The sequence below is a fragment of the Schistocerca cancellata genome, chromosome 5 (assembly GCF_023864275.1).
Source record: "Schistocerca cancellata isolate TAMUIC-IGC-003103 chromosome 5, iqSchCanc2.1, whole genome shotgun sequence".
NCBI classification, from domain to species: domain Eukaryota; kingdom Metazoa; phylum Arthropoda; class Insecta; order Orthoptera; family Acrididae; genus Schistocerca; species Schistocerca cancellata.
Genome location: NC_064630.1, coordinates 78601091 through 78624343, shown reverse-complemented (window position 1 = coordinate 78624343; position 23253 = coordinate 78601091). Strand labels below are relative to the sequence as shown.

At 44.6% G+C, this 23253-nt stretch overlaps 1 protein-coding gene across 2 annotated transcripts in view; it reads left to right on the top strand.

Moving 5' to 3' along the window:
* The window catches only part of LOC126188868 (dual specificity tyrosine-phosphorylation-regulated kinase 4), a 642300-nt gene that overhangs the window by 89781 nt on the left and 529266 nt on the right, over positions 1-23253 (top strand). The window lies entirely within an intron of this gene.

Below are 23253 nucleotides of genomic sequence, written 5' to 3'. Positions count from 1 at the left end.
CATCTCTGTTTACATGAACAGATGGCTATGAAGACATTTTGGCACAGACAACGAGCTGTAGGCCTGCGTAAAGAATTGGCAGAAAGCACTGGCGGCTGCCTTCTATAACGAGGGTATTGGAAAGTTGGTACAACGCTACGACAAACGCCTGAGTCGGATCGGCGACTATGGAGATAAGTAGCCGGAAGTTGTTGCTAACTGTTGCAAATAAAACAGTTTTGATTTCCATTTCGCGACCTATCATTCCTTACTTTCCGAATAGCCCTCGTATATACAATATACAAATAAACATCTTATACATAAAGGAGAAACATTACCAAAAATCTTGAAAAGTTCTTGACCGAATTACTTTAAATTTTTATGTAATGCTGCTCTAACGAACATTCGGACAGACATAGGCTATATATTTTAATATACATGATATATAAAAACAAATACTATATCTATATATAAAAATGTATAGTGAAATGTTTTCAGCGAAAAGGAAATTGTATTTCTGGCGTATCGGCTTACGATTAGAATACTACTACGGAATGTGAATATGCTGTAATAGTGAGAGTGGGGAACAGGAGGTGGACAGAGAGATGGAGACGAGGAGAAGAAAGTAAACTCCGTCCGAACATGACACGAAGGCCCCAATGGTAGCGACCGGCCACCGTGTCATCCTCAGCCCACAGGCGTCACTGGATTCGGGTATGGAGGGGCATGTGGTCAGCACACCACTCTCCCGGGCGGATGCCAGTTTACGAGACCGGAGCCGCTACTTCTCAATCAAGTAGCTGCTCAGTTTGCTTCACAATGGCTGAGTGTACCCCGCTTGCCAACAGCGTTCAGCTGACTGGATGACCACCCATCCAAGTGCTAGCCCAGCCCGACAGCGCTTAACTTCGGTGATCTGACGGGAACCGGTGTTACGACTGCGGCAAGGCCGTTGGTAGGAGGAGAAGATGGACATAGAAAATGGAGGAAGAAGAGAGAGGAGGTAGGATAAAATGGATAATGGATAGGGAAAGGCAGCTGTGGCCGAAGAGCGGGGGGGGGGGGGGGAGAGTAGATGGATAAAGAGATGGGGGGACGAGAAGGACAGAGACAGGAGTGGAGAAGAAGATTGGGACGCACATCCAGTTCCTGTACATGTTAGAAACGTGTGGTTTCTGTTTTCTTTCTTTCCCATTTAACCAGACTGGGCCACAGCAACACGTGGCCGGGAAAGCTAGTATCTTCTTTTTTCAAAAAAAAAAAAAAAAAAAAAGTCGTCACACATTTTATGTCTTGGAAACTGTTCTTCGGGTTACAGCTGCAATTAAGCAAGGCATGTGTGGCCTGCTTAGGCAGAATCAATTACCTTACCTGAGAAAATTTCACGTTTCAAAATCAAATGTGTGTGAAATCTTATGCGACTTAACTGCTAAGGTCATCAGTCCCTAAGCTTACACATTACTTAACCTAAATTAGCCTAAGGACAAACTCACACACACCTGTGCCCGAGGGAGGACTCGAACCTCCGCCGGGACCAGCCGCACAGTCCATGACTGCAGCGCCTGAGACCGCTCGGCTAATCCCACGCGGCTATTTCACGTCTGTTTCGTTCTGTTTAGGAAAACCGTTGATAATATGACTACTGATAACTCGATCGGGAAATCGAATTACTGTCTTTGAGATGAAGGGTTACATATTCTACGACAGTACTCATTTTAGTCATAACAATGACATACTTTGAATGTCATTCAAACAGATCGCTTCGACAGTTGTCTTCTGACATCATGTAAGTCGCGGAATATTCAGTGCCAATCTGTTACTTGAATATGTACAGTGAAGAGCCAAAACGCTGTGACCATTTATTTGATGGCATGTCGGTCCACATTTGTAACGCAATACAGCAGCGCATCTGCGTGACGTGGATTAGACAGATCCTTAGTAGATTTCCAGAGATACGTGGCGCCAGATTCCTACACACATGTCACCCAATTCGTGGTTTGTGGATGCGGACCTGGCGCTCCATAGTACCCCACAAGCATTCCATCGCGAATTGGTGGCCGAGACATCAACATGAGTTCACCATAAAGCTCCCCGAATTACTTTAGCACGATTCTGGATTGACAGAGGCTATTATACTGGTGAAGGGCAGAGCACGAAGGGATGCGGGGTGTCTATAATAATGTTCACTAGTCCACGGCGGTCGTGGTGTCTCCGATTGCTACCACAGATCCCATGGAAGCTCAGCTGAATGTCGATCACGGCATTATGCTGCCCCCACAGCCATGGGTCCATGACGGTGTGCACGTTTCGAGTAGCCCTTCCCTTGGATGATGACTTATGTAGATATGACCATCGACCTAGTATAACCAGGCACGTGGTTTACCGACTACGTAACACTTTTAGATTGATCTAGGGGCCACTCTCAAGATCCTGTGTCCACTGCAATCGCCGTTGAGCCAACAAGGGTAAATGTAGGAGTCCTCTGCTGTTGGATCCTACGTTTAACAACGTGCATTGAACAGTGTGCTTTGGGACACTTGTGCCTGCACCAGCATTTTACTCTATCGTCAGATGTGCCACAGATCACCGCCCATGACTCCAACACACACGCTATGTGATGAGGGAGACCAAGAGATGAATACACTAAGCCGATTCAGAAGGATGTAGGCTGTAGTAGGTACTCGGAGATGAAGAAGCTTGCACAGGATACAGTAGCATGGAGAGCTGCATCAAACCAGTCTCAGGACTGAAGACCACAACAACAACAACATGTGATGAGGCGCGGACGTGGAACACATCGTCGCCTGCTGGTGGTTTCACCAACTTCAACTTCTTTCTACCGATGCTCATGACAGTACCTCACCCAGCTTCGCCGAGCTTCCAGCCATCGGGTCATAATTATCTGCCTTTTCTCAAAGTCGCATACGGCATTCGGTATTCCCATTTGAAGCCCATTACGTCGCTAGAATGCTTCCCCATTTTTCTCTATTCCGCTTATACTGGGGGTGACTACAGATATAAATTTTCACTCTGCTACGAAGTGTGCACTGGTATGAAACTTTCTGGCAGATTAAGACTGAGTGCCGGACAGAGACTCGAACTCGAGACATTTGCCTATCGCGGGCGAGTGCTCTACCGACTGAGCTACCCATTCACGAAAAAATGGTTCAATGGCTCTGAACACTATGGAACTTAACACCTGAGGTCATCAGTCCCCTAGAACTTAGAACTATTTAAACCTAACTAACCTAAGGACATCATACACATTCATGACCGAGGCAGGATTCGAACCTGCGACCGTAGCAGTCGCGCGGTTCCAGACTGAAGCGCCTAGAACCGCTCGGCCACAGCGGCCGGCTCCATTCACAACTCACGACCGTTATCGCAGCTTTGCCCCCGCTAGTATCTCTCTTCCTACCTTGCAAAGTTCACGGAAGCTCCCTTGAGAAACTTGCAGGACTAGCGATCTGAGAAGAAAGGATATTGCGGAGACATGGCGTACCACAGCCTGGGGAATGTTTGCAGAATGTAGTTTTCCTCCGCAGCGGAATGTGCACTGGTATAAACTTTCTGGCAGATTAAAACTGTGTGCCGGTCCGAAACTCGAACTCATAAAAGCGCACGCTCCGCTGCAGAGTGAAAAATGCATTCTGGAAACATCCTCCACGCTGTGCCTTAGCCACGTCCCCGCAGAATCCTTTCATGCAAGAACGCTAGTCCTGCAAATCTCTCTAGAGAACTTCTGTGAAGTTTGGAAGGTACGATGGGAGATACTGGCGAAAGAAAAGCTGTGAGGACGGGTCGTGAGTCGTGCTTGGGTAGCTCAATCAGTAAGAGCACTCATCCTAGAAAGGCGAAGGTCTTGAGTTCGAGTCTTGGTCCGGCACACAGTCTTAATATGCCAGGAAGTTTCACAACAGCGCACACTTGGCTGCTATTTCACTCTGAGAACATCGTCCAGGTTGTGACTAAGCCATGTCTCGACAATATCCTTTTTTCGAGGAGTACTAGTTTTGCAAGGTTCACAGGAGAACATACGTGAGGTTTAGAAAGTAGGAGACGAGGTACTGGAGGAAGTAAAGGTATGAACAGGGGTCCTGACTGGTGCTGTGTTTGAGCAGATCAGTTGGTAGAGCACTTTCCTTCGACCGACAAGGTCCCAAGTTCGAGTCTCGGTCCGGCACACACAGTTTTAATCTGTCAGAAAGTTTCAGTGTGTAACTAAATGCCCTTTACAGACTTTGAGGACAGGTTCCTTACAGCAAAGCAAGAAAAAGGTATGCAGTAAACATTGTGTGGTGTCACCGCCAGACACCACACTTTCTAGGTGGTAGCCTTTAAATCGGCCGCGATCCGTTGGTATACGTCGGACCCGCGTGTCGCCACTATCAGTGATTGCAGACCGAGCGCCGCCACACGGCAGGTCTAGTCTAGAGACTCCCTAGCACTCGCCCCAGTTGGACAGCCGACTTTGCTAGCAATGGTTCACTGTCTACATACGTTCTCATTAGCAGAGACGACAGTTTAGCATAGCCTTCAGCTACGTCATTTGCTACGACCTAGCAAGGCGCCATATTCAGTTACTATAATTACTTCAGAGATGTATTCTGAACAGATAATATTGTGAATCATGTACCGTCAAGAGCGACGTTCATCATTAACGGATTAGAGTTAAGTATGAAAGTAATTACGTCCGCTTTTTGAATTCTAATACCTTGTCATTTTCCAGACCTCACTCAGTAGAGTCCTACCCTCCTCACGCCAGCCTGCGTGAGCTAAAACGCGTGCATTTCGGCCTCCTCTAGTAACACGGTGTTGGCTCTTCTGCCAACACAACACATTGGCTGTAAAGTGCATACGTTAAGAGCTATGAGAACTTGTTCAACATGAGAGATGCGCTTCACAGCAACGAAGATGAGCAAGTGTTCATAGCTCTTAAGTATACATGTTAGAATCCATGTTTACTAGACAGTTATTTCTTCTTTCGTGCAAGGAACCTGCCCTTAAAATCAGTAAAGGGAATTTTGTTACACCCTGTTTATTTTCTTTGCGGCATCTGCGCGGGTGCTATAGACCTTGCTGCTGTGCGGCCACAAACCCTTATCGCATCATCACGTGCCTGCGACGCTACCAGAAGCCATTCAGTCTCGTGGCCATCTGTGGTCGTAATGTGTTGAGTGGTCAGTGTAGCGTAACAGACGTGAAGGCTTGTTATGCTGAATCTCTTCAAAATCGGCAACAGAGCGACAGATGTATCCTTAGAGCCTGTAACGTCAGATCGCACTGCACTTGGGCTCTATGTATCGGAGTTTAGTTCTTACAGATCCACACAGTTGGGCTCTGAACATTGTAGAGGACAGAAGAAAAGCAAATACTGTCTCTAAAACGCTGCTGAGTCGTAAGCCAGTATGACGCAATCGTGTGGACGCCGCTTTTGTCCCGCGGCATAACTCTCACTTCGCTGCAGTTAGCACGTTGTGTGTACTTTGCGCACTGACTGAGGATTAACAGGTCTACTGCTACCCACGAAACCGGCGCTGAAAGAGAGTGTGGACGCTTGCTCCGCCTCGCAGGTCGAGAGAAAGTACCGGCTGGGTCGGCGGTCTGTGCCTCGGGTCACAGGCTAGCAGTGCGGAAGCAGCGCCGCTCCTTTCATTTCGTGACTGGCCACGGCAGCGGCGTGTGTTGCGAACCTTTGTGCAAAAGTTATAGTGAAACTGGCGACTCACTTTCATTCTTAAACGGCTCACTTGGATACAAGGTTGTTCTCTCATATTTTGTCTCCTTGCATACCACGATTAATTAACTTCCAGGATGTCGTCTCAAAACCGCGTATACTGAGCGGAAAACGTTGTAGTATACGGAGCAGTCAAATAAAAAGAAGACTGGAAAAAAGTAAGTTAACTGTTTTTTCCAAAAATAGTCGCCATGACTGTTCAAATGATTCAAATGGCTCTGAGCACTATGGGACTTAACATCTGAGGTCATCAGTCGCCTAGAACTTAGAACTAATTAAACCTAACTAACCTAAGGACATCACACACATCCATGCCCGAGGCAGGATTCGAACCTGCGACCGTAGCGGTCACGCGGTTCCAGACTGCAGCGCCGAGGACCGCACGGCCACTTCGGCCGGCGCCATGACTGTTAATACATTTATCCACTCATCAGGTTACCCTCCATTCAGAGGCTGTTGCTGTTTTACTTGTAAATAATAGATTTCAGCTATCAGTCGACCTTTGGAATTTTTATTGGCACATCTAGATTTCAGCTAGAAACTGGCCATTCTCAATGCACTATCATTTTGATCACTGCATGTAATGCCTGTTGGTCGGGCTTCATCCACAGTTCATTGAATACTAATTTATCCCACTGTGACAGAAGATGGAAAAATTGCCTTCGGAACTGTGATTGCATCCAGCGTGCACCTCTACGTCCGAAGCAAATCGACGGCCACGAATATCTTTCTTTAGCGCTACGAAAATAATATGGCAGTCGTGTGGGGAGAGATAGGGACTGTATGGGGAACAGATTTGTAAATGCGTTCAGGAGAGGCTCAGCAACTGGACCTCACATCTTGAGGGAAGAAAAACACACTTGCAAGATATCAGCACCAGCAATCGATCCCGGGCGAAAACGTGGCCCATTACTGTGACAGTATGCGGAGCGTGCAGTTATGACCTCCTGAACGTGCAGCTTTTAAATTTCGCGCGCACCGGTTGTCTGTCACACGCCCGAGCGGGAAGTACTGTACAGCGGAGCCCACCAGAGCGTCCTATATTGAAGGCAAGGGAAGAGGAGGGGGAAGGGTGTCACGTTGATATGGGTTGTTCGATCGTTGATGTAACATCTACAGTTTTTGGCATAAAATTGCTTGCAAGACAATGATTTCTTCGTAAAAACAACAAAAAATAAAATAGAGGAACATTTCATAAATAACGGACAGGTTCCTATTATTGTGGATTGTTTCATGCAACAACATTGAACATTACGTCAGAAGTAGTTGGTAGCTGGAGGTAGAAGCACGTGTTTTTGATTTCTCGCTGTGTACTTTGACATAAAATTGCCCAAAGCTAGAAATGGACCCTGTACGTGACTGTTGAAGACCAGAAGTCGTACATAGAGATCGAAACTTTACGCGACAGAAATCCACAGTGCATTAAGTGAAGTTTGTGGTGAGTTTACAGTGGACCGTAGTACAGTTTGGTTAATTGTTTTCGTGGCGGTCGTGTGAGCATAAACGATAATCCAAGACGCGGAAGGCCAAAAACGTCAACAGATGAACGAAGTGTGGAACTTGTGACAGATGCTGTTGAAGAAGATCGCAGTCCAACTTGTGAGGAATCCTCTGAAGTCACGGGAATTCACCCAGCGTCAGTATTCCGTATTCTGACAAATGATTTGAAGAAGAGAAAAATTTTTGCGAGATGGGTCCCAAACTGTTTGATTGCTGAAGAGAAGTAGAAACATTGGAGCCTCGCTCAAACAACGATTCGACCGTGAAGGCCATGAATTTTTGCAAAGAATTGTCGCTATTAGTGGAACGTGGATTAGAGACTTTTAACCGTAGTTGAAATAACAGTCCAGTGAGTGGAGAACTTCTCCACGTCCAAAAAGATGCGACGCCCTCAATCAAAGCTCAAGCAAATGATGATTTTGGCTTATGATTACCAAGGAATCGTCATGAAAGATAGAGCCCCTTGTGGAACAAATGTCACCGCAGTATCTTATCGTAACTTTATGCAAAACTTGCGCAGAAAAGTGGACAAAACTCGACCACAGTTGCTCGAGGCTCTCCACGATATTGCTCGCCCGCATACCGGCATTGTTGTAGCCCAAAGACTACGCGAATACGGATGGTAAGTGTTGCCGCATCCTCCCTACAGCCCGGATGTGAGTCCACCAGACTTCGACTTGTTCCCGAAGTTGAAAAAACGTATGCAGAGACATCGTTATCATTCTCTGGAAGATCTTCCTACAGCCATTCGACAGATGAACAGACGTAGTGTCCTGGATGGAATAACAAAGTTTCCGAGACGTTGGGATTCAGTCAAAGGGAAACAGGAAGACTGTATTGAAGGAGTGTAAAGAGATATGGAAAAAATAAGCGTGTTGTTGTTGTGGCCTTCAGTCCTGAGACTGGTTTGATGCAGCTCTCCATGATAATCTATCGTGCGCAAGCTTCATCATCTCCCAGTACCTACTGCAGCCTACATCCTTTTGAATCTGCTTAGTGTATTCATCTCTTGGTCTCCCTCTACGATTTTTACCCTCCACGCTGCCCTCCAGTACTAAATTGGTGATCCCTTGATGCCTCAGAATATGTCCTACCAACCGATCCCTTCTTCTAATCAAGTTGTGCCAAAAACTCCTCTGCTCCCCAATTCTATTCAATACCTCCTCATTAGTTATGTGATCTACCCATCTAATCTTCAGCAGTCTTCTGTAGCACCACATTTCGTATGCTTCTATTCTCTTCTTGTCTAAACTATTTATCGTCCACGTTTTACTTCCATACATGGCTAAACTCCATACAAATACTTTCAGAAACGACTTCCTGACACTTAAATCTATACTCGATGTTAACAAATTTCTCTTCTTCAGAAACGCTTTCCTTGCCATTGCAAGCCTACATTTTATATCCTCTCTACTTCGACCATCATCAGTTAATTTGCTCCCCAAATAGCAAAACTCCTTTACTACTTTAAATGTCTCATTTCCTAATTTAATTCCCTCAGTATCACCCGACTTAAATCGACTTCATTCCATTATCCTCGTTTTGCTTTCGTTGATGTTCATCTTATATCCTCCTTCCATGACACTGTCCTTTCCGTTCAACTGCTCTTCCAAATCCTTTGTTGTCTCTGACTGAATTACAATGTCATTGGCAAACCTCAAAGTATTTATTTCTTCTCCATGGATTTTAATACCTACTCCGAACTTTTCTTTTGTTTCCTTTACTGCTTGCTCAATATACAGATTAAATAGCATCGGGGACAGGCTACAACCCTGTCTCACTCCCTTTCCAACCACTGCTTCCCTTTCATGCCCCTCGACTCTTATACCTGCCATCTGGTTTCTGTACAAATTGTAAATAGCCTTTCGCTCCCTGAATTTTACCCCTGCCACCTTCAGAATTTGAAAGAGAGTATTCCAGTCAACATTGTCAAAAGCTTTCTCTAAGTCTACAAATGCTAGAAACGTAGGTTTACCTTTCCTTAATCTTTCTTCTAAGATAAGTCGTAGGGTCAGTATTGCCTCACGTGTTCCAACATTTCTACGGAATCCAAACTGATCTTCCCCGAGGTCGGCTTCTACCAGTTTTTCCATTCGTCTGTAAGGAATTAGCGTTAGTATTTTGCAGCTGCGACTTATTAAACTGATAGTTCGGAAATTTTCACATCTGTCAACACCTGCTTTCTTTGGGATTTGAATTATTATATTCTTCTTGAAGTCTGAGGGAATTTCGCCTGTCTCATACATCTTGCTTCCCAGATGGTAGAGTTTTGTCAGGACTGGCTGCCCCAAGGCTGTCAGTAGTTCTAATGGTATGTTGTCTACTCCCGGGGCCTTGTTTCGACTGCTCTTTCAGTGCTCTGTCAACCTCTTCACGCAGTTTCATATCTCCTATTTCATCTTCATCTACATCCTCATAAGCGTATAAGTAAAAAAAAACTTATTGTGCATTAGTTATGAAATATGCTTCGTAATACAACTTTTACTGAATACGTTTCAGCATTAAGCGGATGCAGTGGGTGAACCAAGTGCCAAAGAACCGGCGCGCGCTAAGTTTGAATGCTGTACATTCAGAAGGTCGTAACTGCGTGCTAGAAGGATTATGGTCCAAATTTTCGCGCAGGATCGATTGCTGGGGCCGATGTCTTTTGCAGCTGTGATTTTCCTCTTAAAATATAAGATCCGTGTTGGCGATGTCTCCTTGTTACACAAGAAGCAGAGCGCATGCCGTGGACACACTCGTAAAGGCCAGCGCTGGTGGGGTCGGCTGTCGTGGTCCGCGAATCACCGGAAGGTACGGCCGCCCCGCCCCCCCTCTGCGGAAGGCACCCTCCGCCACGCGCCACGCCACAGGACCCGAGACGCGCACTTCCCGGCCGGCTCTGCCGTTAGGAGGCTCCCCGTAGCGTATCCGGGGCAGCCGCCTCCACGCAAACACTCTCCTCTCTTCTCGCGGCTTCTCCTCTGTTCCGCTCTGTTCCCCTTTGTCTCGCTCTCTCGTCACAGGCAAGCTGCCTCACCGCTGGGAATTAGCTTACTTCCGTTTCCCGGAGCTAAATGCCATTCGTTCACTGTAGCCAAAGAGCTCCTTTATTTGTACTTGTGTGCTGATACGAGGACGGGCTGAAAAGTAATGCCTCCGAATCTTTCATGTGAAAACTCTTAAAGCCTTTCAAATAAAACAAACTTTATTAACATTCTACACTCTTTGTGTGTGTGTGTGTGTGTGTGTGTGTGTGTAGTGTCGACTGAAGAGATCATCCTTGATGACTTATTCTTCTAGGATAGGATGTAAGGATAAAAGGAAAACACTTTATTTATTACACATTCAGTTAGGCTTGGGCACGCAATGGGTCCTTTAGCCTGCTGTCTTTGGTGATGTCTATCTGCTGTGGAGGGTGAAATGTGTCGAGGCTGTTATGTGTGACTGCTTCCTCGTGTTATGACAGATTGCTTATGGGGGGTGAAACGTTATTGACTTCGGTACTCGATACTTGTGCCATCTTGCAGGGTTTACCGTTCCTACCGATTCTAATTGTCGAACTTCGTCCCTAAGGGCACCGATTTTGTCAAAAACTCGTAGAGCCTTGTCATGGACCTTCTCTTGTATAGTGGTCTCGTGCAGTGCGGTGCGGATGTCGACGTTTCTTGTCCACCATGGAGCTCCTGTGATCCATCGATAGCAAATGTTTTGCAGCGCTTGGAGTTTGTTGTAGTTGCAGACGCACGTAGTTCCGCACGAGGTGGAGCCATATAATATTGTGGGTTCCACCGTTGCCTTATACAATTGAGTTTAGTCTTAGGGTTGACATCCTTAACCTTCAGGAACGGAATCAATGACCTGGACATCTCTTGGGCTGCCGTCTTCTTGTCGTCAATATGCTGCGTAAAGAGTAATTTTTTGTCAAGGTAGACACCAAGATACTTCACTCCCGGCGACCATGGGACAAATTGATCAGCTATTTGGAGTCTGTCGTTCAGAATTGGTTTCCTCCGTATGAACAGAACGGCTGCCGTCTTCGTCGGGTTGATCGTTATCTTATTTTGCAGTGCCCAGCGTTCCATTACAGCAAGTTGCCGTTGCATCCTTCTACACTCATATTCTTCGTGTCTACATATTCGCAAAGCTGTGCCGCTAGAGGGCTCCAATGTGTAGCGTGTAACGTAGCGGTGTGTAACGTAACTATGTCGCTGCGTGAGAACCAGGGTGCTGTAATCGAGTTTCGAATTAGAACAGTTTCTCCACACATACAACATCGTCTCCTTTAGCGTGACAATGCAAGACCATACACGAACGCTGCAACAGTTCGATGCCTTGTATCCACTGTCATCGATCATCCTCCATACAGACCCGACTTGGTCCCATCCAGTTTTCATCAGTTTTCAGAACTTGAAACCACCTTCGAGGAAGTCACTATGTTAATGATGAAGCGATGCAAGCACAGGTGAGTTTCTGGCACCATCAACAAAGTCAAGCATTTTACGGTGACGGTATCAAGAAACCGGTCTTCCATCTACAGAAATATGTTCGTCATCAGGATGACTATGTTGAGAAATAAATAAGTAGACACTAAGAATAAACATGTAGAATGTTAACAACGTTGGTCTTATTTAAAATGCTTAAGAGATTTTACATAAAAAATTCAGAGGCAGTACTTTTCAGTAGCCCTCGCATATCGTTCAACACTCAGTTTGTATCATTCTTCTGAATTACTTATTTTACTCACTATGGGCCGATTCTTTCCAGCCACCCTTCGTTGCATATAGAACTCTGACACGTTGCTCTTGACGGAACGAGAGAGTTACAGAGTCATGACTGTTCACATATTTTATTAATGATTTTCTCTCCCCCTCCTACTGCCGCAGGAAAAAGAAAGGCTGCACTCTATCCAGGATCGGTCACGGTCTTGCGTCACAGTCTGCAGACTCTTAGATAACATTGGAAGCCCCAAAAGGCTTTTCGCTGACAAGCACTTGTCTATAAGAGATAATGGATAACTGGTGTCGGGACTGACAATTAACCCTGAAAGTAAATAAGTGAAACGTATTGCACAAAAGAAGGCGGTGAAATGCACTGCTGTTCAACTGTGCCATTGGCGACAAATCACTGGAACAGTAACTACCTCAAAATATATAAAAGTAAGTATCGGAAGCGATCTAAATTGAAATAACCACGTAAAACAAACTGTAGGAAAAACAGATACTAAGATTCACTGCAAAAAACTTAAGGAAATGTAATTCATCCACGAAATAAGCGGCTAACAAGACACATGTTCCACTGATTCTTTTTTTTTTTAATTTATTTAATTTTTTTTACTTTGCGTATGACTACATCACGAAACATAATATTAAAATTATCTCAAATTACAAACTAATATGCTAGCCATGAATGTTGTGTATTGATCCCTCCGTCATCACTAGGAACTATGTTGAATGGCCAGAGAAAGCTCTCAGAAGACATTTTGGAATTACATGGCGAACAGTCTGCTTAAAAGCGTCATAGCCTCTACTTGGAGAAATAATTTTCTAACCGAACACATATTGCGTAGCAATTCAGAGCCGGGTGGCTTGATCAGTATGCACGGCGTCATATCACAAGTTGTTCCGAAGTAGCACTAACCTGCCACGTGCGTCTCCAGCAGTCAACAGTATTAAAGCCGTTGTTAACTAACATTTCCACAGTTTCTAGAAGTGGGTGAGGAGAGCGAAGCCTTCCTTTAGTGATGCTTGGAATGTGTGTGTGACCTTTTTTTTTGTACTACCGTATAAGAGATGGAGGCGGTATGTGATTAACTTTAGATAGCCAAGAAGTAGGTGTAGGTCTGATTGTACCAGTTTTAAGACGCATGGTAAGCAATATTCCACAACAGGGTAGACCAATCCCAGAGCTGAAGTACGGAGAGTCGATGCAGGAGATCCCCATGTCACAGAGTTTCTGGAGGACGTTATTTCGAGATTCGATTTTGGCAACTGTTCTTAATAGATGTTGTTTGTAACTGAGCGCTGTATCAAGCGTGACCTCCATATGTTTCGTGTTTCTGTTATATCTGAATCTTCCTTCGCCGGGCGGTGTGGCCGAGCGTTTCTAGGCGCTTCAGTATAGAACCGAGCTACTGCTACGGTCGCAGATTCGAATCTTGCCTCGGGCATGGATGTGTGTGATGTCCTTAGGTTAGTTAGGTTCAAGTAGTTCTAAGTTCTAGGGGACTGATGACCTCAGATGTTAAGTCCCATAGTGCTCAGAGCCATCTTTAATCTTCCTTCAAAGCGAACCGTGAGTTCTCTATTGGCCAATTTGTTGTTTAGGTGAAATGTTGAGACTTCTGTCCTAGCGGCACTTGGCTGCAGTCTCCATTTGCGGAAATATTCACCAATAGTAGCTGATTATTGCTAATTAAGTTACAAGGTTGGATTTATAGGAGCGAGAGATAGATAGAGAGAAAGAGAGAAGATCCAACGCAGAGGTACGTGTTTTGTCACGGGATTGCTTATTCGGTGCAAGGACATTACGGAGATGCTCAACAAACCCCAGAACGCTACAAGAGAGGCGTTGTAAAAAAATGGTTCAAATGGCTCTGAGCACTATGGGACTCAACATCTTAGGCCATAAGTCCCCTAGAACTTAGAACTACTTAAACCTAACTAACCTAAGGATATCACACACACCCATGCCCGAGGCAGGATTCGAACCTGCTACCGTAGCAGTCCCGCGGTTCCGGACTGCAGCGCCAGAACCGCTAGACCACCGCGGCCGGCAGAGGCGTTGTACATCGCGGAGGAGTTTACTACTGAAATTCCGAGAGAATACGTTCTGTGGAGAGTCGGACTACACATTACTTCCTCCCACACACGTCTCGCGAAATGACGACGATAGAAAAATCAGAGAAACTAGAACTAATGTGGAGAAGTTTACCGACAATCAAAATGCCCGAATGGTACTGGGAACGGGGAAATGATAATGGTAGGAGAAGTGCCCTCCGACACACTCTTTAAAGTGGATTGCACAGTTTAGATATAGTTGTAGGGTAACGCTGTCAGGAAGTCGAAAAATTAAGAACAAAGAGTGTTAATAAATCAATATGATCTGGTTTTCAAATAATTGAGTTTTATTTTAAACGCGAAGAAAATTACTCCACTTGAAAGTGCAAATTACTGTAACGAATGACATTTAGTGTCCTTCACATAGCGAGTTTTAGAAGTTTATAACCCCAGTATCAAGAGGATTTATTTCAATTTAAGGTGAACAGACGCTTTGTATGTAAGGGCAGTCTCTGGCAGTGGGCAATTTGCAGGGGGGGGGGGGGGATGGGGGGGATTTCCCCGCCTCTGCATCAGACCATCCCCTCCTCTGGTTTTAGTTTATGCATCCCAACCTGGGATGTTTATTTCCCACGCACTGGAGTAAAACTTTACATATAATGTAAATTTGTGGAGCCGAACACTGAAAGTTTTTAATAGTCTTACTATTATTACTATTAATATGTTTGCTTATTAATTTTGAAAAAGTGTTATGCAGTAGTTAAGCATTTCAAAACATTTAGAACTAAATGACAAGACGACGCACGCCACATTTCCGTAGCATGCCACAATGTTGCAAGACATCGCCCCACCGTAAACGAGGCTTTAGAGCCGGGTCTGTATTGTATGGTGGATGTGATGTGTTGCGAACGAAACTAAAACCTGCAATCAGATCCAAACGTCGTGGAAAACTGTGAAGAGGTGTCATCCTGCAGCAAGATAACGCTCGCCCACATTCTGCCAAACGGACAGCCGACGCAATAAAGGAGTTGAGATTCGAGGTGCTGGGACATTCACCATACAGTCCAGACCTGGCTCCAAGCAATTTTCACATGTTTGGACCCTTAACGGAAGCACTACAGGGAAGATTTGAACGTGATGAAGACGTCATTTCTGCGGTGCAAAACTGGTTACAGATGCAACCGATAAACGTATTTTCTGATGAAATAAAAAAACTCGTAAAACGTTGGGAAAACTGCATCGAAGTCCAGGGAGGTTACGTAGAAAAATAACGCATGTTTCAGTTTTCTATCATCAGAATAAGTACAGCTTTTCACAAATGTGCCTTTACTTTTTGAATTCCCCTCGTATACCTGTATGTAGATGATTTTGTAAATAAGCTTTACCTATAATGTACTTTTAAAGATATAACAAGGGATGGCTTTTCTGATAGTGCATGCGCGTGAATAGTGAGTTTCGGCATTAACATTTATTTATAAAAAACTGTTTAACCACGGATAACGCCACGGTCCAAGCAAGTAACATATATAATTACACTAACCCCCTAAAACATCCCCCCCCCCCCCCACTGGTAAAAGCACAAATCGCACACTGGTCTCTGGGACTATCTTTCAGTGGTCACAGTCTACTTTTCCAGTCGTATTAAAGCCACATATGCGTTCCAGAAACTGTTCTAAGCAAAGATGCATCAAACTGAAGCACTTTTATACTCTGACAGTATTATTTATTCTATAACACTAGGGTTGCGATACAGTTATATCGTGGTAGAGACGAGCCTATATTTGCTTTGGAGAAATGTTAACTTGATGCAGAAGTGCTTAGGGCCTTTTTATTTCAGACGGAAGGTTTACATAAATGAACCTGATCCGAAGGCTTACGATGTTACTTGCTTCTTCGTCAAAAAAAAAAAAATCTTCTGCTTCAGAGTCATAGAAATCGTCAAGTCAATTTTAGAAATATCTTTCGTCAGAGAAGATTGCTGGTAAAAATTTTCTGCTTCAGAATCATAGAAATCGTCAAGCCAATTTCAGAAATATCTTTCGCTAGCGCAGATTGCTGGTAAAGGTGAAAGTTTGAGACCTCAAGACAGGCAGAATAAAGTGGTTGTGGAATCAGCTCCCAGACAACCTCCCGCGTAATTTCTTTCGCCATGTTAGCTGCGTGCAACAGCATATAATCGTGTTGCAGCAGCAAGTGATGCAGTCTTCTCGGTCGTTTTTCTCCTACTGCGGGTGCACTACGTCACAGTTGCTGGCTTTAATGTCAGTAGTTGCTGATCGCACTCACGCGAAGCAGTTCGGCATTCCTTCGTCCCACCAGACGTATAGTATCTTTTTCTGCCATGGGCAGAAACTTTTGTACTGGAAGTCCCTTTTTAAATGGCGTGCCTCTGTTCGTTTCCCACACTAACGCTGACATCAAAACTGTCCTAGAGAACCTGTAAAGGCCTACGGTAGGAATAGCGGGCGTTGATCACCAGCTTACTGATGAGAGGCAAAGAAGAGTTACGAAAACGATCAGTCGCTAATTATAAGTTGTTAGTTATGAGGACGATGTGATAAGAGAGTAGCTCTTGTTCAACCTGTGTAAGAATTTACCTTATACGTTATTACCATGCATAAGTGCTGAAATTTCTTACAGAGAACTGAAATAATTCTTTCCTACGCCGACGAAATTTGCAAGCTGAAATTTCCAATATTAACTTACGCACCAATAATTGCTTTCGATAAGGCGCAGAGAGTGAAACGTGAGATTTCGGGTACTAAGAACGTTCGAATAAGACGATTTGCTCACTGACTTTTAGATAGATGGATAGATAGATAAATAGATAGGTAGATAGATAGGAAGAGATAGATAGAGGGAGGAAGAGAGAGGAGCAGAAGGTGAGTTACAAATATCTGTCTGACCACGAACGCAGTAGGTTTACAGGCAGTCGGTTTTATTCCACACACTCCACCTATTCCCATGGTACTTCTTTAAAAATCTTTCCTTTGGTTTTTCGTGAGACGATACTTTCGGCATCTACGTAATATTAAATACACGTGGGTTCTTAGCATAAAAGATGACAAATGTAATCACACTTTCTATTTTCTGCTATAAAACGCTTCAGTACGGAAACTGGTAGTTGTTTTTACTGAGTGTTTCATTCTCATATATTTCTATGAGATATTTCTACGAAACACGTCGAAAGTACCAAACTGAACCCTTTTGTACTGCTATAGAATCCGCGTTCTTGACGTGTGAGAAACAAAACAAAGAGTAGCAGTAGCAGAAAACATACAACGTCAGTTCAGAAAGTTTCGAAGTGACGACCCTTCGTGTGAATTTCTGTACTTTTTCGTTTTGTGGTAGGTTCATATAGGTTCATACTGACAACACCAAGTATCTTCATCGGTTATTACTTTTTCCAGAAAAAAATTGTCAGTGTTTTGCATCTCAGTCAAGTCGCGGCATACGTCCACGCTTCGTTGTTTTTGTTCGGGAGTCAAGGGGTACAGGAACCTTGCACAAACTTTTCTCTTCTTCAAAACGAATGTGGAGGATGTCCTGAACCACTGAGTTGGAAATATACAAGTACATCGACACACTACAGCGTATGTCCACTGCTTAACACATCCTGCTCACTTTTTTTTTTTAATAGAGGTGGAGCCCCTCCACGCCCACACCGGCATGATGGCCAACACAAAAGGTCTACTGCCATCTCTGCATAAGGGTTAGTATTCACTAAAGTGAGGTGTCGCAGGATGTGGGTACTGCGATGTTCGCGTACGTCTGGTTAGGATTAACCATTAATACGCGCTCATCTGGAGATAGATTGGTCGAAATCTGACGAAGGGTAGCGGTTTGAAGGGCAGAGGAAAAAAAGTGCCAAGGCAAGAGCCAAGGGAAAAAAACCTCTGCGAAAGTTAGGTCGGGCGGCAAGAGCAGTAGCGGTTGTCTTGCTGCCTGCGATAGGTTGTGCAAGGATAGGCTTTGTTAGTAGTGGGTATCATGCATGTCGATACCTTGACGTTGTGCGTTTGTGCTGCTCGGCGGCTGGCGCTGGGTGCTGGTACAGAGTCCTCGTTCAGCGTCCTGCAACCTGCAACAGTTAGGTTTGTTATCGGTCTTGTGTCCGATAGGTCATATACCGGAGGCACAGTGTGAGGGAGTGTTGGGAGATTGTTCGTGCGTCTGTGGGCGAGCTCGTCGGTGTCCCTGCTGTGGCCTGTTGGTCGGCTCTAATAGCAGCTGGTAGTTGCCAGTCAGTGTTGCTGATATGCAGGGGCTTACCGACGTTTGTCGCTGTTTGCGTATGTTAGTTTACCATAGGTGGTTATGCCCTAGCTAGCAGTGTCACAACTGACTGGTCGAATTTATATCTGTTGTTCACAATTGTTAGTTCAAACTATCACTACAGTTACTTTGCTAACGTTGCTAAGGAACTAAGAGAGTCTCTAAGCTGTTTGGACGGGCGGTGTATCCATTGTTCCTAATATTGCGAGTATACATGGGAAACAGATATTATACTCTCACTCCACAATCTTCGTAGCACGGTGTGGCTAAGACAAACGTCCCGGTGTTTGACAGCGGAAATGGAGTGGACTGTGACTGAACAAACTCCTGAACCAACGAGGATGCGGGAAACCGACACAGAAGCGATAGCGCGCAGCTGGCAGATACGGCACGCCTCACTGCCACATCCCGGCAAACATCTCTTTCCTCTGCGGTATTACGTGTCACGCCAGCTACACAGTGCCGTCTCACTGATAAAGGATAATAACATTCTCTGTGGTACGGACCTTTGTGGAATTAGTTGGCTGAAAAGCAGTTTATCCCACTTAGCTCTCACGACTCTTAATGTTTCTATAATCACTGACGTAATGAAGTAATGCGTGATGACAAACAGGAAGTAATTAAATATCCTGTCTACTTGCTGCACAAGGATGTGCTAGGAAACCTATCCTCGATTTATTCCCAAGTGACTTGAGGAAATCATGGAAAAAGTAATGGAAATGAAGTCCCATGCTTCTTTACAGAGCGTAGGGGAACGATGCGGGAGACCCGCACCGCCTTACTATGCAAGGTCCTAATGGAGGTGGTTTGCCGTTGCCTTCCTCCGACCGTAATGGGGATGAATGATGATGATGAAGACGACACAACAACACCCAGTCATCTCGAGGCAGGAAAAAATCCCTGACCCCCGCCGGGAATCGAACCCGGGACCCCGTGCTCGGCAAGCGAGAACGTTACCGCGAGACCACGAGGGCGGACGAGGAAATCATAGAAAACTTAAATTAAGAGCAGCGTCTTCATCAATGCCCCATTTCTCTCGGCAGTAATGCGGGAGGGATACAATACGTATAAATATCTAGCAAAAGTAGGCATCGTCTGCACGAGACGTAGTGGCCATTGTAACTATTGCAACCACTCGGTACATTAATCCTCGAACGAGCTGCCACCTAAGCATGCTTATCTCTGATGAGCGAAACCATTCAAATAACACAAATACTACGCGACCTGTGGCAATACGTTAACGTACAAATGCATCACTTTCTGACGTCAACTAAGAGAAATGTTTTTAAACCTTTTTTACGTTTCTTTACAATGACGAATTCTACATTAGACACAAAAAATGACAGTTAACAGTGCTATGTTTCGGAAACAGAGTGGCCACAAGAAAAACTGAAAGTAGGAGACGAGGTACTGGCGGAATTAAAGCTGTGAGGACAGGTCGTGAGTCGTGCTTGGGTAGCTCAGTGTCCCGAGTTCGAGTCTCGGTCCGTCACACAGTTTTAATCTGCCAGGAAGTTTCATATCAGCGCACACTCCGCTGCAGACTGAAAATCTCATTCTGGGAACATCCCCCAGGTTGTGGCTAAGCCATGTCTCCGCAGTATCCTTTCTTCCTGGAGTGCTAGTTCTGCAAGGTTCGCAGGAGAACTTCTGTGAAGTTTGGAAAGTAGGAGACGAGGTACTGGCGGTTGTAAAGCTGTGAGGACGGGGCGTGAGTCGTACTTGGGTAGCTCAGTTGGTAGAGCACTTGCCCGCGAAAGGCAAAGGTCCCGAGTTCGAGTCTCGGTCCGTCACACAGTTTTACTCAGCCAGGAAGTTACAAAAACTGAAAGCTTTCAATCATTTTTGCACGTGAGAGAAAACTGTTTGGCTTACAAATAAATAATTAGGTGCTGATCTGACACCCACTGAATATGCCTTGTAAATGTAGAAATTTATGTATACGTTAACGTATAAATTCATTACATTCTGGCGTCAACTAAGAGAAATGTTTTTTAAACCTTTTTTACATGTTTCTTTACAATGATGAATTCTACTCTAGACACAAAAAATGACAGTTAACAGTGCTATGTTTCGAAAACAGAGTGACCACAAGAAAAACTGCAAGCTTTCAATCATTTCTGCACCTGAGAGAAAGCTGTTTGGCTTACAAATAACGAATTAGGAGCTGATCCGACACCCACTGAATATGCCTTGCAAGAGAGGAGAAACTCGTTTGTGTGCACATGCAAAATTTTTTAAAAAAGAAGTGTGGTGTGGAGCATGCAAAAGGCGTTTTTCTTTTAAAATACTGAATTTTAAATAAATTCCGTAAAACTTGGCAAGTATGTTGGCAGCGAGAGATGCCGCTGCACCAATAAAATAAAAATCCTGTTCACAGTAGCCATTTTGTCGGAAAAGGGCACGTATTGGACATTCGCGGCCATTTAAAAATCATATTTCCTTAAATCGCTGTAATCAGAATGATTAGGTGGTACCCCCTCTGATTTTGCCATTGAATTTTTTAAGACTTCTCAGTGATGAAAGTGGCATAATTGTCAAGTAGCTTGAATGTTTTCATAAGATGAAACATCGAAAAAAAGCCTGCCTTAAAGCTTATTAAGTAACGCCACTCTAGAGCCTTGCGTGGCAATGCAACCTGTCGTTCTCCCAGGCAGCTTCTCAACTGGCCTCACGGTAGTGATAATACCACACTCCAGAACTACTGCCACAGCTCTCGCAGTGGAGTTGAGACACGATGCTCGATGACGTAGGTCCCCGTTGGTGAACGGGAGACAGAAATGCGAACTCGTACGTTGGATGCTTCTTCTGATTTAAGATTTAATGATTCATTGCCCGGATATGCAGTAGTTGCTAAATCTTATCGCATCCGCATCGTACACACACCCAATTGAGACGAAACATTGTAATTATCAGTCTTCTCGTATGTTGTTGGCTCGTTGCTATGGAGTTGTTGAACCTGTATGAAGCGAGATCCACAGATACTCTTTGATCACGTCTGAGAGAACCTACGCCGTAATATTTAAAAAAAAATGTTCAAAAGTTCTCTTTTGAATTAATGAAGTAGGTACTTTGATATTCATATTAAATTGTCCCTGCTGAACAGTCGTTGGTTAACTATCATTGATTAAATCACTTAATAATGTAGTCCACGCTTCATATTTCACTTGGGACGAACAGTTTATTGTTCCTTGGCCACTAAATACTTTATAACTTTCGCACCACACGCACACGCAGTTGGTTGGTAAAGTCAGCTCTATTAAGTGAAGTCGTGTAATTGTGTCCTACTGGAGACTAATTGATTGTATTCCTTTGACATACTATCCACTCTTCTTTTAGTTCCAACTAATTTCGTCAATAAAGTTCAATTAACCCGTTATGCACGGTTAAACGCGTCTATACGTTCCTGTCTCTGCTTAGAAAATCAGTTTCGGATCTTCGTGAATCACGTCACGCGAGAAACACTTCTGAACGCAAAACAATCTCGTCGCGTTCCGTACTCTCAATAACTAAGACAAGATTGTTCTCGCACGTCTTTACACGACGAGAGCCAGCAAGCGACTTCTTCTGTGAAAGAGTATTGTAGGCGCATTGAATTTCTTCTTTGCGCTTACAACTCTCTTCCACATAAAAGTTATCTCTAACATCACCTTGGACTTAGGTTTCAAGATATTAATTGCAATTATCACTTGGTTGTTTGTCCATTAATTAAATCTGAGGTTTCTTCCTCCTTTTTTCATAACCAAAACTCTCAGTGATATATAATGTTGTTGTTATCAAAACTTCTTGGTGTTAGCTTATCGGCAAAGATGTACAGGGCTTTTAAAAATGATTGAAGCGATTTCATAAATTCACTGTAGCTCCATTCATTGACATATGGTCACGACACACTACAGATACGTAGAAAAACTCATAAAGTTTTGTTCAGCTGAAGCCGCACTTCAGGTTTCTGCCGCCAGAGCGCTCGAGAGCGCAGTGACACAAAATGGCGACAGAAGCCGAGAAAGCGAATGTCGTGCTTGAAATGCACTTACATCAGTCAGTCATAACAGTGCAACGACACTTCAGGACGAAGTTCAACAAAGATCCACCAACTGCTAACTCCATTCGGCGATGGTATGCGCAGTTTAAAGCTTCTGGATGCCTCTGTAAGGGGAAATCAACGGGTCGACCTGCAGTGAGCGAAGAAACGGTTGAACGCGTGCGGGCAAGTTTCACGCGTAGCCCGCGGAAGTCGACGAATAAAGCAAGCAGGGAGCTAAACGTAACACAGCCGACGGTTTGGAAAATCTTACGGAAAAGGCTAAAGCAGAAGCCTTACCGTTTACAATTGCTACAAGCCCTGACACCCGATGACAAAGTCAAACGCTTTGAATTTTCGGCGCGGTTGCAACAGCTCATGGAAGAGGATGCGTTCAGTGCGAAACTTGTTTTCAGTGATGAAGCAACATTTTTTCTTAATGGTGAAGTGAACAGACACAATGTGCGAATCTGGGCGGTAGAGAATCCTCACGCATTCGTGCAGCAAATTCGCAATTCACCAAAAGTTAACGTGTTTTGTGCAATCTCACGGTTTAAAGTTTACGGCCCCTTTTTCTTCTGCCAAAAAAACGTTACAGGACACGTGTATCTGGACATGCTGGACAATTGGCTCATGCCACAACTGGAGACCGACAGCGCCGACTTCATCTTACAACAGGATGGTGCTCCACCGCACTTCCATCATGATGTTCGGCATTGCTTAAACAGGAGATTGGAAAACCGATGCATCGTTCGTGGTGGAGATCATGATCAGCAATTCATGTCATGGCCTCCACGCTCTCCTGACTTAACCCCATGCGATTTCTTTCTGTGGGGTTATGTGAAAGATTCAGTGTTTAAACCTCCTCTACCAAGAAACGTGCCAGAACTGTGAGCTCGCATCAACGATGCTTTCGAACTCAGTGGTGGGGACATGCTGCACCGAGTGTGGGAGGAACTTGATTATCGGCTTGATGTCTGCCG